The 20,049-nt window shown below is 42.4% G+C and overlaps 1 protein-coding gene across 7 annotated transcripts in view; it reads right to left on the minus strand.

Moving 5' to 3' along the window:
- Positions 1 to 20,049, minus strand: part of ARB2A (ARB2 cotranscriptional regulator A) — a 363,334-nt gene that overhangs the window by 342,894 nt on the left and 391 nt on the right. The gene's annotated exons all lie outside the window — the stretch shown is intronic.

The raw sequence follows: 20,049 nt of genomic DNA on the forward strand, positions 1-20,049 counted from the left end.
CATCTCCTAGTGACTATTGAAAGCAATCAGAGATATTTTAATATGCTATCTTAAGAAAATTACATTACATCATGTCGGGGGGGGGGGGGAGAGGAGAAGAGAGGGGGGGAATCTCCCAGAATAGCTTCAGTCAGAGTTGGCAACCCTATGGGAAGGTGATCTTAAATGAGTGTTAATAAAATCTTTATATCATACTAAGCCCTCTACGAGATCCTTGTTACAGAAACTATATTTACTGAAAAAAGAAAAGGAGGACTTGTGGCACCTTAAAGTGAGCTGTAGCTCACAAAAGCTTATGCTCAAATAAATGTGTTAGTCTCTAAGGTGCCACAAGTCTTCCTTTTCTTTTTGCGGATACAGACTAACACGGCTGCTACTCTGAAACCTATCTTTATTGAGACTACTTTTTGTATTCCTGCATTTGGAAAACCAGGTACTTTAGTTACTATAAACCCCATTGTACAGGCCGCAGAATGAGAGAGAAATTAAAATGGAAATGGAAAACACCTGAAAAAGTGACCTATAGTAAAGTGATTTTTCTATACATAAGTGTCCCAAGCTTTAAAGCTCAGTATCTCAGAATTTTGTAGGGTTCAGTTTAGGAACTAGAAATTCCTCCTTTTGGATGGCATAAGGGTCCCGTTTCTGACTCTGCAGGTCAAAATATACACTGAATATTGTCTCAAGCTGCTGTAAGTTTGAGGTGAGAACTCTACACCTTGGGAGAAAGCAACAAACATTTTCTATAGTAACTTTTTTTTTTTTTAAATGTACTTGAAGCTGCTCAGAAGTTTAGGAGTCGTCCTGGATGGGTGAATTAGTGGGCAGACAGTAAGCAAAAAGGTCAAAGGTGCAAAATAAATGAATCTATTATGGGATTCTGAAATTTATCACATCAAACACACAACACTTTTATACTGGTCACTTACTCTCAAGGTAGCATTATGAGACCAAGGTTCATAATAAGAGATGTGAAGTGCACAGAAGCATTAACAGCAGTCAGTAGATAAGCAGGAAGTAAAACTCATGCTCTCTGAGCTCGCAGTTTAATGCACCTACAGGGCATCGTGGAAGGGAATCTCTCTCCCTCTCTCTAGGATTTTGCTTCCCTGGGACAACAAACAGAGCTTTTCATGTCATCATAAGATTTCCCACAGTCAGGACCAAAACCACCCCAAGAGAGTGAGAGAGTTAGCAACTGCCAGTAGAACCAATAATATCCAATCTTCATCTTAAGCATAGTGAATCTCCCACAAACTGATAGAAGCACTGTGTATATAGCAAACAAATTTTTAATAAGCATACCTTCTCGCTATATATCTGATAAGCACGGTCATATAAAGTGTGGTTCCTTCCCCACTTCCAGCCTCCTTCTCCTTGTCCAGGCCCAATCCCACTTTCCCTCCCCAGTTCCAGTCCAACCTGACCTTTCCACCCCTCAATCGGGCTTTTGTCCCCAGTGCATTCAAATCAGACAGCTTCCTCCTCCACACTGTCTCCATGGCAGCAGGGGGCATCATTGAGAGCGCATGAGACTGGCTTCCTGCTCTCAGTTCCAGTGTCTGGTCCCCACCTTGCCCCAGAGCAGTTGTCCTTGTCCTAGCAGCCATTACTAGGAAAGTCGAGCTTCAACCCTTAACTCTGGGCTGGAGGAGGCATGCTCAGTTTCTCTGAGATAAAACGCATGTACAGTCTAGTCAGAACTAGGAGCTGCAAGAGGCTTGTGCATGCTCAGCAAGGACAGAATCTTTGGAGCTTTGAAATCCCTATTGATCATATGTGAACTGTGATTTTTCAAAGACTAATAAATTGGCCAAATTTAGGTAGTTTTTCTCGGGGATGGCAAAAGACACATGCCTAACATAAACACCACTGTCTTGAGGAATTTCAAGTCCATACTTTGGAACCGGGGCGTGCTAGAGCTTTTATATGTATGTTGCTAGAATTTAACATTGACAAAATATTTTTCCCTAACCTTATTCTCAGAAACAGTTGAACTATTTTTACTGAAATTAAAAATAAAATAATAATAATCACCATGAGGCAGAAACCTAGTATGGAAAATTTCAGCCTAAACATTTCATGTTTAGCAACTGAAAATAGGATCTTATAATAGGAAGTATCAGATAAGCTTAACATGTTGTTCTACCAGGTCCGCCTAGAATATGTACACACACTTTATTCTGTAAATAGTTTTTTAAACCAATTTTTTTTGAAGTTTAAGTTATTTCTTACTATCCAAAAATCTGTTCTCCAACCGATGCATGACATCCTTGAGAGATGGGAGAGAAGAGATAAATGGTATAAAACTCCTGTTACTAGGAATATGAGGGATTCATGATTCAAAGAACAAAACAGTCCCCCATTGTATGTGTAGCACACATTCCTGGATTTTTATATGCACTTTGTTTTTATAAAGTAAAGATATCAGGAAGACAGTATAATGATACCCATCCTTCACATGAAAAGATTTATCTGTACTACATACATATTTCCAGATAGTTCTATTCATTACAAATCAGAGAGAGGACGGTTTTATGATTAAAGCACTGGACTGGGTATCTGAGTTCAATTCTTTTTTTTGTTGTAATATCACAACTTTCATGTCTGTAATCGCGTGACCAGAGAGATTGAAGTGTTCTCCGACTGGTTTATGAATGTTATAATTCTTGACATCTGATTTGTGTCCATTTATTCTTTTACATAGAGACTGTCCAGTTTGACCAATGTACACGGCCACACTATCAGAGGCTCGTTCACCTGCACATCCACCAATGTGATATATGCCATCATGTGCCAGCAATGCCCCTCTGCCATGTACATTGGTCAAACTGGACAGTCTCTACATAAAAGAATAAATGGACACAAATCAGATGTCAAGAATTATAACATTCATAAACCAGTCGGAGAACACTTCAATCTCTCTGGTCACGCGATTACAGACATGAAAGTTGTGATATTACGACAAAAAAAAACTACAAATCCAGACTCCAGTGAGAAACTGTTGAATTGGAATTCATTTGCAAATTTGATACAATTAACTTAGGCTTGAATAGAGACTGGGAGTGGCTAAGTCATTATGCAAGGTAACCTATTTTCCCTTGTTTTTTCCTACCCCCTCTCCCCCCAGACGTTCTTGTTAAACCCTGGATTTGTGCTGGAAATGGCCCAACTTGATTATCATACACATTGTAAGGAGAGTGATCACTTTAGATAAGCTATTACCAGCAGGAGAGTGGGGTGGGAGGAGGTATTTTTTCATGCTTTGTGTGTATATAAAAAGATCTTCTACACTTTCCACAGTATGCATCCGATGAAGTGAGCTGTAGCTCGCGAAAGCTTATGCTCAAATAAATTGGTTAGTCTCTAAGGTGCCACAAGTACTCCTTTTCTTTTTGCGAATACAGACTAACTGTTACTCTGAAACCTGTTTTTAAACAAACCAACAAACAAAGATGAGAAATAACAGACCTCAACGCTTTTGTCCCTCTGCAAATTTGTGTACACAGAGTCAATCCCTTACCTCTCTCTAGAAGTGCAAAGTTTCAAAAAGTTCAATGAACAGAAGATTGTTGGGGGCAGAACAGATCTGGACGAGGAGAAGAAGTCTGGAGATAAATGTGAGAAGGGAGGGACAGGCAGTAGAAACAAAAGTCAAACTGTATGAGCAGCATATTCCAGAAGTCTTGAGGTCTTTCTGAGTGCAGGCTTCATTGATCTGAGATCTATCATATTCTCTCACTAGAAGGGAAAAACTATAATGGCAGCAGGCCGTAAGAGAGACCCAGTGTGGGAATATTTTAATGAAATTTCTCTACCTGTGGGTAAGACAGGCATGCGTGCAAAATGCAAACAGTGCAACGAAGAAATGCAAGGCCTGGTTGCCCAAATGAAACAACATCATGAGAAGTGTTCCTTCTCAGGAGGAAGCTGCGTTGAAGATGACGAAAGGAACATGTCTGAACATGCAGAATCTTCAGGTTGGTAACTTTTTTATTTCATGCTTCTTTCTTAAGGACTGCCTGTCTTCCTTCTGGACTATTCTTGAATTCTCATGTTTGAGCAAAAAATATAGCTGTTGCTGTTTTAGATGCAGTTGTGATAAAAAATAAATAGCTGAAATAGGCAGATCTTTTTACAATTTCACCTTTAAAGTAGTATTGAGTGTCAGTGAATACAAACTAAATACTAAATGAGCAGTAATGAGTAAATGAGTAATTAAATAACTGTATGGACTTATTTTGTTTAGGAGAATCCATCCTCAACATACAGGATTCTGAAGACTATCCACCTTCAAGATCACCATTTTCTATAGTTTCAGAGCTATCTGCCAATGATAGTGTTTCAGTCATATCCTATATGTCACATAGCCACAGTATATCACCAGCAGCAAAAGGAAAAAAAAAGTATCGCCATCATCCAGTAACAACCATAGATAAGTTTGTGATAAGAACCAGCAGATTACAAAAATTGCCTAGTTTGTTTATGCAACAAACTCTCCTTTCCGTATGATTGAGAACCCACACTTCATTAACATGGTTCAGTCATTAAGACCAGGACACAGTCCACCCAACAGAGCAGATGTCGCAGATAAAGTATATGAAAGAGAAATTGGAAAGTGTGCGAAAGGTGTAGAGGGTGAAATTGTTAACCTGAGTTTTGATGGGTGTAGCAATATCCATACTGATCCTGTTGTATGTTCTTGTGTGACAACAGAAGAAGGGAATGTCTTCCTTACAGAAACAATGGATACATCAGGAAATGCACACACAGCAGAATATTTACAAGTAGCAGCAGTAAAAGCTATAACAAACCGCGGGAAAAAAAAATTCAAATGTTAGTACACAGCTTGGTCACAGACAATGCTGCAAATGTATCCAAGATGAGAAGAAGTTATTTGAAGAGATTCCCAAGCTAACAACATTACGGCTGCAGTGCTCATTTGATGCACCTCCTAGCCAAAGACTTCAGTGTTCCAGAAATAAAGGCTAATGTTGTTGAAATTGCAAAATACTTCCATAACAACCACTTTGCAGCTGCTCTGAAAAAAGTGGGAGGAACCAAGCTAATTCTCCCACAAGAGGTGTGATGGAACTCAGTAGTGGACTGTTTTTAGCACTATATCAAGAACTGGCCTAATCCGATGACAGTTTGTGACAAAATTGTGAAAATATAGATGGCACTGTCACAGCCAAAGTTCTCAACATTGGCTTAAGAGAAATGTTGAAACACATGCTGGGTACTCCAAGGCTACAGAAATAGGCTTTAAACAAAATGCAGGGAAATAGCTGTTTTATTGCTGATGCTGTTGAAATTTTGACGGTACCGAGCGAGATTTTAAAAAGAGAAATATGCAATGACAGAGTTAAATTACAAGCATTAAAAAAAACAAATGGGACAAGCACTATCTCCAGATCATTTTCTTGCAAATATTCTCAATACTTGGTACCAGGGTCAAACCTTAACTGCTGAAGAAGAGGAGTTGCCTATGACATGGACATCCAGCTATCATCCCTCCATAATGCCAACTATAATAAACTTCAGAGCGAAGAGTGAACCATTCAAGAAATATATGCTTGCTGATGATGTTTTAAAGAACATCACACCAGTGAACTGGTGGAAGTCACTTAAGCACTTGGATTCAGAGACTGTTAAAGTGATAATGTCACTTTTAACAGCAGTAGCTTCTTCTGACGGTGTAGAAAGAATATTCTCTTCCTTTGGACTAATTCATTCTAAATTGAGAAATCGTTCGGGACCTGCAAAAGCAGGAAAGCTTGTTTTTCTTTTCCAGATTATGAACAAACCGGAAAAAATGAAGGTGAAGATGACTGAGGTAGCTGCAGAAGTCAATATTTTAAGTTTCTCATGTTGACCTGGATGACGTAGTCCATATAATTTTTGTTTTTTTAAATATTTCATTTAATTATTTTAAATAATTTTAAGAAAAACAAGCCTGCTTTTAAAAAACTTGAATATTTAAATTCAAAAATTCATATGCTTGTTTTGTTAAAATATTATATGTTTGCTGCTGAAGAAAAAAAATCCAGAATACCTAATGTTGTTGTTTTAGTTAAATAAAACAAATTTAAATGTCTGTCTGGTGATGTTCTCCTCCTAATACAGCCTGGCAAGAAAATCCAGCAGCCGTGTTAGTCTATATTCGCAAAAAAAAAAAAAGAGTACTAGTGGCACCTTAGAGACTAACCAAATTATTTGAGAATAAGCTTTCATGAGCTACAGCTCACTTCATCGGATGCTGTAGCTCACGAAAGCTTATGCTCAAATAAATTGGTTAGTCTCTAAGGTGCCACTAGTACTCCTTTTCTTTTTACTCTGTGCTAAAACATTCTGCTGTAAGTTGCCTCATCTTCCACACCCACTTTTTCCCCCTCTTCAGAGACAGGTCTTATGATTCAGACAATGTAAAATCTTTGAGGCAGGGACTGTCATTTAGTATATGTTTGCACAGTGCCCAGCAAAATAGGACCGTGACTTGGTTGATGCCTCTGAGCACTACTGAATCAAATATTTACTGATATTTAACAATACTACTAGCACAAAACTATAACCTCTTTCCAGTAGTGGTTTTTTTAAACCTGTTTCACATTGACCAACACCAGGTGATTCAGAGGAAGGTACACAAAACCCCAAAATAGGCAGATGCAATATAATCTGAACCCCACATTAGGTCTCCTTCTAATCCCTTATAGTTGGGAGACTGGTTTAAACCCTGAAGCATGAGGTTGAACATATCTTCCAAAATTTATGTAAGCAACAGTTTTAAAAACTCTGAATATTATCATCTACATAAAAGTTCAATCCTTTTTGAATTTTGCTAAGCTTTTGGCCTCAACAATATTGTGTGGCAATAAGTCCCACAGTTTCATTATGCATTTTGAAAGGGGGGTTGCGGGGGACCTCTTTTCAGTTTTGAATTTACCCCATTTATTTTTAATGTCCCTTTGTTCTTGCATTGAAACAATTCCTAATCTACCTTCTCCATATCATTCATTATATTTTTATTATGACCCACCTCAAATTTGTCTTCTTTATAAGATAAACAATTGCAATCTTTTAAATCTCTCTTCATAGGTGAGTTTTTGCTTGCCCCAATCATTCTCTTCACTCTCGCCTGAACATCCTCTAATTTTACAATATCCTTTCTGAGATAGGATGACCAGTACTGCACACACGAACTCCAGATTAGGCAGTAGTCCTTAGAATAAATTCAAACAAGTATAGGACTGAGTCATTATCTGCTGAAAGCTGGTCAGTGGACATAAAATGACTTATTGGTCTCAATTATGTCCTGGAGGATAGCTGGTCACAACACAAAAATCAGAATCAAAACTGGCACCTTTGCTGGCAAATTTACCAGAAAAGTCAAGGAATAAATAGAGATTGAACTATCCTTTCACCCCTCAAGAAGGTTGTGTCACATTTGAACAGTGTAGAGAAGCTTGCACTGCCAATACGTACCTATTATGTGACAGGATATTTCGTTTCCATAGCTGTCAATCTGGCACCTTTCACTTTAAAATATATTAAGAAAAAATAATTAAATCTACATTCTAATAGTTACTAGATTAGCAAAAGTTTTTCATATTAGAAGTTAGTGAAAAAAGGGAACAATTTGAATACAAAATAACCACTTCTAATCCTTTTTTTTTAAATGTACTTCTGGAATTCTGCTCTATTTAAATCAATGAAAGTGACTCACAGATTAAGTAAATACAATTTAAGGTTACATTAGTTTACACAGAAAGAAGTGTATTTTTTCCATGGGACAAAGTACATTTCATAGGGCAACACATTTCAAAATCAAGTACTTTAATGGCTAGTATCAACCAACAACATGTCCCAGTATATGATTTAAAAAAAAAAAGACACACACACACACACACACACCAAACTAGCAAAAAATCAGCACCTATTATATTCCCATTCACTTCTTGGTTTGTTGGTGCTTTACACTGAATAATAAGGATCAATGGATAACTTTTTAAAAGCTCTTCAGCAGCAATCACTAACAACTCATCACCCCAATACTCTACTTTGAATTTGGGGAATATTCTGTGAGGAGCCAGTCCAGGGAGTAAAGATCCTAGCCTTCATGGGATTGGTACAAGATACCTAAGAGAATGACTGTCTCTCTCTGACAATTTATTTTGATTTGTACAAAACAGAACAAGGTTCTTCAAACCAAGGTCTAGAAGCCTTTGACAAATATTTAAAATGCAACCCTTAACACAGAACCAGAAATTTTGCCTCAAGCTTAACAGTAGAAAGTAACCAAGAAAATAAGCACACTTAGTGCCCATCTATCCTTGTGAGTTTTCTGTCTCCCCAAAGGTCTAAGAAAACAGATTTAGGGCTTGGCTACATTTGCAAGTTACAGTGCAATAAAGGAGCCCCAGGCGCCCTAGCTCACTCCACGTCCACACTGACAAGGCACGTAGAGTGCTCTGTCTCCGTGGCTACAGCACTGCTGGTACTCCACCTAGGCGAGTGGAAGACTGCTGCGCCACCGCTGGAATGCCGCAGCGCCAGTGTGGACACCCTGGTCTGTTATTGCGCTGCGATCAGCCTCCAGAAGTATCCCACAATACCTGTTCTAGCCACTCTGGTCATTACTTTGAACTCTACTGCCCTGCACTCAGGTGACCAACCGTCAGACCCACCCTTTAAATTCTCCAGGAATTTTGAAAATCCCCTTCCTGTTTGCTCAGCCAGGCGTGGAGTGCTCTCAGCAAATCTTTCCAGGTGACCATGCCTCCACACACCAGGCGATCCCCAGTATGGAGCAATGGTGAGGTGCTGGACCTCATCAGTGTTTGGGGGGAGGAAGTTGTCCAGACCCAGCTGCACTCCAGCCATAGGAATTATGATATCTTTGGGCAGATATCAAGGGCCATGCTGGAAAGGCCATGACCGGGACGCACTGAAGTGCAGGGTTAAAGTGAAGGAGCTGCGGAATACCTACTGCAAAGCCCAAGAGGCAAACAGCCGCTCCGTTTTTACAAAGATCTGGACATGATACTTGGGGGCAACCCCACCTCCACTTCAAGTACCACCATGGACACTTCAGAGCCCAGTTCAACAAGGTAGGAGGAGCCGCAAAGCGGGTGCGGTGGTGCTCCGGCAGAGGAAGACACCCCGGAATCCCTAGATGCACGCAGCCAGGAGCTGTTATCAAGCCAGGAGGAAGCTAGCCAGTCGCGGCGGCCAGTGCTTGGGGAAGGACAAACACCAGAGGAGGTTCCTGGTAAGCGGCTTTTATTTTGGGAAGGAAGTTATTTGGTGCAGGCTCTTGGGGCGCGGAGGGTTAGGGCCGAATGCATGCCTAGATGTGGAATAGGGTGTTGACGTGCTCTCTCATCACAGTAATCGGCCTCAGTGATCTCTTCAAAGGTCTCAGCCAGAACTTGGGCAATGCGCTTGTGCAGGTTTTTCGGGAGAGCCACTCTTCTCCTCATCCCAGTAAGGCTAAATTGTCCGCGGCACTGTGCCACGAGAGGCAGGGGAGACCATTGCTGCACACAGGCAAGCTGCATATGGGCCAGGGTGGAAGACCCTTCCTTGCTTCCCTGGTCACCCTCAGCAGAGAGATATCTTGCAGGACCAACTCCTGTGGAAAAAGTGGGGACAGTGTTCAGTATAGGGGCCCCCTGCTGCTGTTGGCTCTCCCCAAGGCACAGAGACCCCAGAGGGCAGTATAGCCGTGAAACAATGAGTCACGCTTGACCCTGTGCTTACTCACCATTTTGGGGCTCCCACGGGTTGTGTGTGTTCGCTTTGGGACAGGCAAATTATGTTATTGTGTAGACCAGTGGTTCTCAAAGCCGGCTCACCGCTTGTTCAGGGAAAGCCCCTGGCACACCGGACCGGTTTGTTTACCTGCCATGTCCACAGGTTCGGCCGATCGCGGCTCCCACTGGCCCTTGGCCCGCGCTGCTTCCCGCAGCCCCCATTGGCCTGGAGCAGCGAACTGCGGCCAGTGGGAGCCACGATCAGCCGAACCCGCGCTGCTTCCCGCAGCCCCCATTGGCCTGGAGCAGCGAACTGCGGCCAGTGGGAGCCACGATCAGCCGAACCTGCAGATGCGGCAGGTAAACAAACCGGTCCGGTGCACCAGGGGCTTTCCCTGAACAAGCGGCGGACCAGCTTTGAGAACCACTGTAGACTGTGCTTGCCCTTGAGTACAGGAGAATCATTGCTCTGTCTGGTGTGAACAATGCCGCCTCTGTTAAGTGTTGCATTTTGTCTTTACAGATAAAACCTTGAGATCTCAGCTGTCCATGTTATCAACGGCCAAGAGGCTGCAAAGAATCAGGAAATGGCCACGTAGAAGCAAAGAGGACATGCTGCATGAAGTCATGCAGCATTCAACTAATGAAAATAAAAAAGTGCAGGAGTGGCTGCAGAGTGAAATGAGGGACCGCCAGCAGACTGTGGATCACCGGCACCAAAGCACAGAGCAGCTGATAAGCATCGTGGAGCGCCAAGCGGACTCGATCCAGGCGCTCGTAGCCACGCAGGCAGAGCACTCCGACACCCACCCCTTCTCCTGCAGCCCTTGTCCCAAAATTCTTTCCCTTGTGCCACCATGTCACCTCCAAACCACTTTCCCCAACATCTAGGTTCTTACAGCCACCTGCTGCCTCCAACACCTGTAGCTTCACCACCCAGCCCTGAAAACTACGACCCTTACCCACTGCGCTCAACCCCCATCACCATGCAGTATAGCTCTCATAAATATAAAGGGAAGGGTAAACACCTTTAAAATCCCTCCTGGCCAGAGGAAAAACCCTTTCACCTGTAAAGGGTTAAGAAGCTAGGATAACCTCGCTGGCACTTGACCAAAATGACCAATGAGGAGACAAGATATTTTCAAAGCCGGGGGGGGTGGGGTGGACACAAAGGTTCTCTCTGTCTGTGTGATGCTTTTGCCAGGAACAGAAAAGGAATGGAGCCTTAGAGCTTAGTAAGTAATCTAGTTAGATATGAGTTAGATTCTGTTTTGTTTAAACGGCTGACAAAATTCGCTGTGCTGAATGGAACGTAGATTCCTGTTTTTGTGTCTTTTTTGTAACTTAAGGGTTTGCCTAGAGGGATTCTCTATGTTTTGAATCTGATTATCCTGTAAGGTATTTACCATCCTGATTTTACAGAGGTGATTCTTTTACTTCAATTAAAATTCTTCTTTTAAGAACCTGATTGTTTTTTCATTGTTCTTAAGATCCAAGGGTTTGGGTCTCTGTTCACCTATGCAAATTGGTGAGGATTTTTATCAAGCCTTCCCCAGGAAAGGGGGTGTAGGGTTTGGGGAGGATTTTTTTTGGGGGGGAAGACGTTTCCAAGTGGGCTCTTTCCCTGTTATAACTGTTAGACGCTTGGTGGTGGCAGCAATAAAGTCCAAGGGCAAAAGGTAAAATAGTTTGTACCTTGGGGAATTTTTAACCTAAGCTGGTAAAAATAAGCTTAGGGGTTTTTCATGCACATCTGTACCCTAGAGTTCAGAGTGGGGAAGGAACCTTGACAATAGCCATCCTGAAGTGCAGCATGCATTGCGCAGCACTCCAGATAGGACATATGCAAATCTGTGATTGTACCCCTACCCCTACCCCTACCCCACCCCCTTGCCCTTTGTGTTTTCCAAGCAGTTGTGTTGTGTTTCTTTTCAATAAATTGATTTTTTGGCTTTGAAAACATTTATTATTGCATAATGTAAAAGAAACCTTAGCCAGGAAAGCAACAGATGCTGCAAGTCAGCGTATCATACGTAGCAAACACAGATTCCTACTGGACTTCGCTCCCATGCAGGGCACCACACCAGACATTATTGTTGGCTTTCAGCCTCAAATTGCTCCCTCAAGGCATCCCTAATCCTTGCAGCCCCACGCTGGGCCCCTCTAATAGCCCTGCTCTCTGGCTGTTCAAATTCAGTCTCCAGGTGTTGAACCTCTGAGTTTCATGCCTGAGTGAATCTTTCACCCTTCCCTTCACAAATGTTATGGAGAGTACAGCACGCAGATATAACCGTGGGGATGCTGTTATTAGCCAAGTCCAGCTTCCCATACAGAGAGTGCCAGCGACCCTTTAAACGGCCAAAAGTACACTCCACAGTCATTCTGCACCGGCTCAGCCTGTTGTTGAACTGCTCCTTGCTGCTGTCAAGGCTCCCTGTGTATGGTTTCATGAGCCACGCATCAAAGGCTAAGCGGGGTCTTCAAGGAGTACAATGAGCATTTCAACTTCCCTTACTGTGATTTTCTGGTCTGGGAAAAAAGTCCCGGTTTGCAGCTTCCTGAATAGGCCAGTGTTAAGAAAGATGCGTGCGTCATGCACCTTTCCGGGCCAGCCTACGTTAATGTCAATGAAACGCCCACGGTGATCCACAAGCGCCTGGAGAACCAGAGAAATAGCCCTTCCGATTAACATACTGGGAGGCTAGGTGGGCTGGTGCCAGAATTGGAATATGCGTCCCATCTATCGCCCCTCCACAGTTAGGGAAACCCATTTGTGCAAAGCCAGCCACAATGTCATGCACGTTATCCGAAGTCATGGTTCTTCTGAGCAGGATGCAATTAATGGCCCTGCAAACTTGCATCAATACAATTCAAACAGTCGACTTCCCCACTCTGATCTGTAGCTGTCTGGAGTTGCCAGCTTCCAGATTATTGCAGTAGTCACCCGCTTCTCCACCGTCAGGGTAGCTCTCAATCTCGTGTCCTTGCGCTGCAGGGTGGGGGTGAGCTCCTCACATAGTCCCATGAAGTGGCTTTTCTCATCCGAAAGTTCTGCAGCCACGCCTCATCATACCAGACTTGCATGACGATGTGATTCCCACCACTCAGTGCTTGTTTCCCAAGCCCAAAAGTGGCGTTCCACAGTGGTGAGCATGTCTGTGAAAGCCACAAGCAAACTCATGTTGTTTGCGTTACTCGAGTTGATATAATCGGAGTCCTGACTGTCACTTTGGATCTTAAGGAATCCTTCGACTGCCAAACGTGATGCGCTGGCGAGACTCGTCAGCACATTCCTCAGCAGTTCGGGCTCCATCCCCGCAGACCAAAAGGGAAGAAGTGTGCAGTACAAAAACCATTGAAAGATGGGGCCAAATGTGGACAGAAGCAAAGGGAATGCTGGGATGCGAACCGATGCATCACGGGGAGTTGGGACAGGACCCCGAATGCCCCGCACTCCCCACCCCCTTCCCACAAGCCACAGCGCCAGAATAGGAAGAGGTGCTCTGTGGGATAGCTGCCCACAATGCACCGCTCCCAATGCCACTGCAAGTGCCCAAACATGGCCATGCCAGTGCACTTGCAGTTGTCAGTGTGGACAAACTGCAGTGCTTTCCCTACTGTGCTCTACGAAGGTGAGTTTAACTCACAGCGCTCTACATCTGCAAGTGTAGCCATGCCCTTAAAGATCACCTTAAAGGGCTATTTTCAGGAGGGAGAACATTCCAAAGTCATGGAGACTGACAGAATGCTGACAATACTCTCTCCCTTTTAAACCAAGAGGGCTCCAGCATAAGCACCTCTGTTAGTCACATCTGCAACAGTATGGCATAGAGAGACACTCCCCCAAGTAGGTACTAATTAACACCAAGTACAGGAATGGGAGGGATGGGAAAGAATTCAGTAGCTGTTAGGAGAAAGGGGACCAGGTTCTGCCAAAGCTCCTGTCATCTACTCTCTGTTCATCTCAGCTGCTCTAAGAAATCTAGTCCACAGATTCAGGAGGAGAGAGCCCAAGAGCAAGTATCCTGGCTCCTGCCAAGGCCCCATGTTTCCTGCACTCAACAAGATGGATCAGTCATTTCAAATCCACAACTTAATAGTGTTTCTCTGTGCATACGTAAAAGGTGAAAAACTGACACAACGTTTGTATTTCACAATTTTCAGAGATTTTAGGCTTTTCATGACAAGTCTATTTTGTGTTTTAAATTCTACTATTGAGGACCATGGCAAAAACCCCATTAATTTTAAGTGATATCAATGAAAACTTTACTCCCTCCTAATATATAAGTTACACCATTTATTTAATTTGAATTCCAAATAATTAGGTTCATTTAGAAATTAAAAAGAAGAATAGCCAAGAGGGCAGACTCAAAGAAGTAGCGTTTAAGATTTTAATTTTTTAATTTGTTCACATCTCTCCATGTGTATTTTGCAGTTCTGAAAGAATGACAGATAAAAGTGCTTGGATCCTAATAATTATACATTTACATGGACAGATGTCTGTACTTGTTTCTTTTTCCAATATTCTGGGCCCTACATAGTCTCTTAGCTCCTAAAAAGCTTAACATAAATAAAAAACAGTGACTGTCCATAAAGCCAAAATAAAATCATCTCAACAAATGATAAATTACGTCCATCAATGGAAGACTACACAGAAGCAAAGGTAGTGAAATACAAGGGGAGAGACAGGAAAACCGAAAAATTCACACAACAAATTCAGTAAAGTAGTCATTGAATAAAATAACCAAAGCAAACAATAAAAAGCTGTTCAAAAGCAGACCATTGAAGGTCATTTCTTTAGCTACGAAGCTAACGTTTTGAAAACAGAAACAAGGAGCTAAACAACTAGTCTAGAGATCATAGTAAAGGGCTCAGCAAGGAGCCTATGAATTTCAAATCTGCTGGACATTCAGCAGTGAAAAGCATACTCTGGTAAAGAAGAAGGGCAGCGATTAAACTACAGGTACTAGAATATTAGGGCTAGTCTACAGTGGCAACGCTAAAGCTCTTTAAAAAAAAACAAAAAAATAAAACATCTCCACAAGAGGTGCGGCCGCCAGCGCTAGTGCTCTGTCTACACCGGCACTTTACAGCGCTGAAACATGCTGCACTCAAGGGGGTGTTTTTTCACACCCCTGAGCCAGAAAGTTGCAGCTCTGTAAACTGATAATGTAGACAAGCCCTCAGAGACTAACAGATTTAATTGGGCATAAGCTTTCATGGGTAAAAAACCCCATTTCTTCAGCTGCATGGAGTGAAAATTAAGGATGTAGGCATAAATATACTGACATACGAAGAGAAGGAAGTTACCTTACAAGTTGAGAACCAGTGTTGACAAGGCCATTTCAGTCAGGGTGGATGTGGTCCACTCCCAATAATCCCAAGAGTAGATGACAGGAGCTTTGGCTGAACCTAGTCCCCTTTCTCCTAACAGCTACTGAATTCCACTCCCAATAATTGATGGGGAGAAGTCAATACCAAGAGAGGGAAAATTGCTTTTGTAGTGAGCCAGCCACTCCTAGTCTCTATTCAAGTCCAAATTAATGGTGTTAAATTTGCAAATGAATTGTAGCTCTGCAGACACATCACACGATCCATTGTCTACAGCCAAGCCCTAAGATACAATCGCATTTGTTCCAATCCCTCAAACAGAGACGAACACACACAAGATCTCTATCAAACATTCTTAAAATTACAATACCCACCTGGGGAGTGAGGAAACAGATTGACAGAGCGAGACAGGTACCCAGAAGTCACCTACTACAGGACAGACCCAACATGGAAAACAACAGAACACCACTGGCCATCACATACATCCCCCAATTAAAACCTCTCCAGCACATCATCACTGATCTAAAACCTATCCTGGAAAACGATCCCCTACTCTCACAGACCTTGCGAGGCAGGCCAGTCCTCGCTTACAGACAGCCCCCCAACCTGAAGCAAATACTCACATGTAACTACACCATACCACAGAAACACTAACCCAGGAATCAATCTCTGTAACAAACCGCGTTGCCCACTCTGCCCCCGTATCTACTCTAGCAACACCATTATAGGACCCAACCACATCAGCCACACCATCAGGGGCTCATTCACATGCACATCTACTAATGTGATATATGCCATCATGTGCCAGCAATGCTCCTCTGCCATGTACGTTGGCCAAACCAGACAGTCTCTACGTAAAAGAATAAATGGACACAAATCAGACATCAGGAATGGTAACATAAAAAGCCAGTAGGAGAACACTTCCACCTCCCTGGACATTCAACAACAGATTTAGAAGTAACCATCCAACAACAAAAGCTTCAAAAACAGACTGCAAAGAGAAACTGCAAGAGCTACAATTCATTTGCAAATGTAACACTATTAATTTGGACTTGAATAGGAACTGGGAGTGGCAGGCTCACTACAAAAGCAATTTTCCCAAATTAATAATTTGATACCAGCTCCTCAATTTTTGGGAGTGGACCACATCCACCCTGACTGAATTGGCCTTGTCAACACTGGTTCTCCACTTGTAAGGTAACTCCCTTCTTTTCATGTGTCAGTATATTTATGCCTGCATCTGTAATTTTCACTCCATGCATCTGAAGAAGTGGGGTTTTTTACCCACACGAAAGCTTATGCCCAAATAAATCTGTTAGTCTTTAAGGTGCCACCAGTCTCCTCATTGTTTTTTGTGGATACAGACTAACATGGCTACCCCTCTGATACTTGGCAGAATATTAGAGAAAGTTTCCAGTAGTTAAAAGTAGAGTAAGGGAGTACTTTACCTACCTACATACTGTACTGCCAAAGCATCTATTACATGGTCATTTAAATTACCACTCAAAAAATTAAGTAGCATAGTCTTAAGAGAAATGGCATTAAAACAGTAGTTAAAAAATACAGAAGGGGCTATATAGTATAACAGAAACTCCTCCTCAATCTTTACTACAGCATTACTACCCTCAGTGGAATCACAGCATCCATGTAAGTTGACGGTTTTGTTCATTATGTTCAGTCGTTATCCCTTTTCCAGAAACAGCAATGTAATATTTCTTTTGTTGGGAATTTAATAATAATCAAGGCTGACAGAATGACTTCGACAGAGATAAACTAAGGGCAGTGACCTGTAAGCTTCCCTATACTGATTCATCAACATACTGCTAACCTGAACTGGAGGGACCACCTCTAATGTGAAAAGGCAGATTGTTTTCAACATCCATTCAGTCAGTGGCTTCTCTGCTGAGACTGCCACCTTCAGTAGTTTTTCATGTGAGGCCACGTCAACTAGGAACTGGATTAGGTTGAAATTACTAGTCCATTTCAGATAGGCCAAAAAGATATCACAGTAAATTTTTGACTAGTCGAAGTGACCAGCAACCTAGAAAAGGATCAAGTCTTGCAAAACTGTATTTCCCAATAGCCAATTCTTGGTTAAGAGGGCCCCAGCAGCCATTTAGTGAAGCTGACATTATCCTTTAACTTTTCTGCGGATGGAGTGATCAGTTGTATCACCACTCCCGGTGTGGAACAGCTATGTGTTGCAGTATCAAAGCCATGCCTAGCAGCATCAATTTGATACCTCTGTGGCTCCTGTACACACCTTACCAATAACAGAACAGCAGTCAGAACAACATCAGGCCACCGTATCATTGGCTGGGCTAGTTTAAACCAAAAGTATTGGTGTTATAGCTTCCGCATTGCTGTTGGCACCCCCAGCACAATTTCACAGTGCTCCTGCAATCCCTTTGTCAACCAGTGCACAATGTCAGGTGTCTCCTGTGCTTGTTTGATTACTTTCTTGTTTTGAGTTACCTCAGCTTGTGTGATTTTATGCCTATGAACTTTCTATTTTATAACAATACAACTGCCAAGTAATTTTACAAAATAAAAAATAACATGTACAATGAGAAATGTTACTTCATACTCTATATTTTGAGAAAAATAATGTATCATCTTTCAAGATAGGGCTAGCTAATTCTAAAAATCCCTGCTTCAGGGACCTGGGCTGAAAACTGCATGATGCACAATGCAGATATTGCAACAGTAATGGAACATTTGTGTAGACATTTTGACATAAGATGGTTAGTGTGGACTGAAAAAAGGTACAAGTGCAACCCTCTAGTACAGCAAGACTTTGGAGGGATACACTTAGTACCTCTTTCTGAAGTTAAAGAAAAAACTCAGAATTATTTATTTATTTCATCAATGTATAAAAGCATGTATTTACAAAACAAACTACAATACAAACCTACAGTACTATAGGGGATGGAGTGAAGAAAGTAACATTCGCCATTAAAAACCTCTGCATGTGGAAGAGGTGTTGCCATTATTACTCCTTTGGGGGACAGGGAACAATAACCCTGAATACTGACAAGTATTACTCTGAAGGGAAAAAAGGACAATAGCTATTATTACTCACTGGGGGGGGAAGGAGTAGCACTGGAGGAAGGCATAGGCCAATATTTACTGGTAGGGGGCAAAAGGGATGGGCAATCATTCAGAAATTATTATTACTGTCATCAGGGAGAGTAAAGAAGCAGCATCGACCCTATGATTCATATTACTCAATGGGGAGGAAGAAGAGAAGACAATAATCAGTATTACTCAAGGAGAGGCACTGCAATTGTGACTCGCTTGTGTTCTCTCTCTTCAAAGAGAGAGAGAGAGATGGGGAGACCCTGGCCATTGTGAATCTCGCTTGCTGAGGGTGTAGGGGGGCAGAAAGAAGGGAAGAGAGGCTCTGACACTCTGCTTTCAGTTCTGTGGGTAAAAAAGGGAGTTAAGCTACATTTACTGCTCCATGGGTGGAGGGGAGGATCTGCACATCATCTCTACCCATGACTGGGGACTGACTTTTTTGACTCTGTCCGGACGGGAAAGAGCAGAGATGTCCAGTAATGTCAAACAACAGACCCCATGATAATAACAAACAGGTTCCACAGAATCAAAGACACTTTAAAAAAAAAGTCTCTAGCCCTTATGGTTGTGAAGAAAATCTTCCAAATATGAACTAAGGATAAATCAATTGAAAACTGAAGCTGTGTCATCTTTCTGAGTCTGCAAACACACTAAACAGCTCCGTAAGTTGATAATTGTCTCCACTCACCTCAAATGAGTGTTAACTCTTAAGGCCTGGTCTACACATAGTTTTTGTACAGGTATGTCAGTTATGGTATGATTTTTTACCAATACAGTTAAACCAGTACAACCCTTCAAGTGGATGCAGCTATAATGGTATAAATGTAACTTACAACAGTATAACTCATTATCCTTACTGTACAGGAACAAATATACCAGTACAGAGCACATTTACACTGGTATAACGATAACCATGCTGGGGAAAAAGAGTGGCTTTCAATACTCTGGTATAGTTAAAGCAATACAACTTTTGTTTGCAGACAAAGCCTAAGTCTAATAATAACACTTTGAGAACATCATTTTCCAAACTTTAACCACACAACTGTTTGATTTATATGGGCAATTACTGAAATTAGCATATAAGCGAGAGCAGAAAGAACCTGGGCTGTAGAACAACTTGTCATCAATTTTTCCTCACAGAGTGAAATTGCTTTAATACCTTGCTACCTTTACAAAAGGCTCAATCTTGCAAATGTTTAAGAATGTGAGGAGTTCCCCACAAACTAACAGTATTGCTCACATGCTTAAGTATCTGCAGTGTCAGGCCCCTATGTATAGCTACCACATAAGCAGCATATTCTATCCTTAATCTCTGTACAAACTTGGATCATAAACTCTTCAGGGTAGGACCAACGAGGAGTCTGGTGGCACCTTAAAGACTAACAGATTTATTTGGGCATCAGCTTTCATGGGTAAAAATACCACTTCTTCAGAGCAGGGACTATTACATGTTTGTTACATGTTCGTGCAGTAACTAACACAACAGGTCCCTGGGCGCTACCACAATGCAAGTAAGAACAAATAAGCCTCCCACCAGCATCAGGGGAAGTCTGAGGGACACATACAACCCAAGAACCATATCATTCCAGGCGCCTGGGCCCTCTCCAGGGAATAAGTTTGACACTTAGACATTCGACTTCTCTGGGAAAGCTCTGGCTACTGTGACTTCCCCTATGGGGCTCGGGAAGCCTCCAGGGCGAGGGGCGGTGTGTAGGGAGGGAGATGGGAATTCGGAGCAGGGGGCTCTCTCTGGTGCGTACGGGGGAGGCTCTGGCCAATGTGACAATCTTGGAGAGGGAGCCGGGCTGGCTCTGTTGGGAGATGGAAGGAGACACCCCCCCCCAGCGTGACACTGTCAGCCGGGGGCGCCGGGTGCAGAGCGGCG

This window comes from Caretta caretta, chromosome 5, assembly GCF_965140235.1.
Source record: "Caretta caretta isolate rCarCar2 chromosome 5, rCarCar1.hap1, whole genome shotgun sequence".
NCBI lineage: Eukaryota > Metazoa > Chordata > Testudines > Cheloniidae > Caretta > Caretta caretta.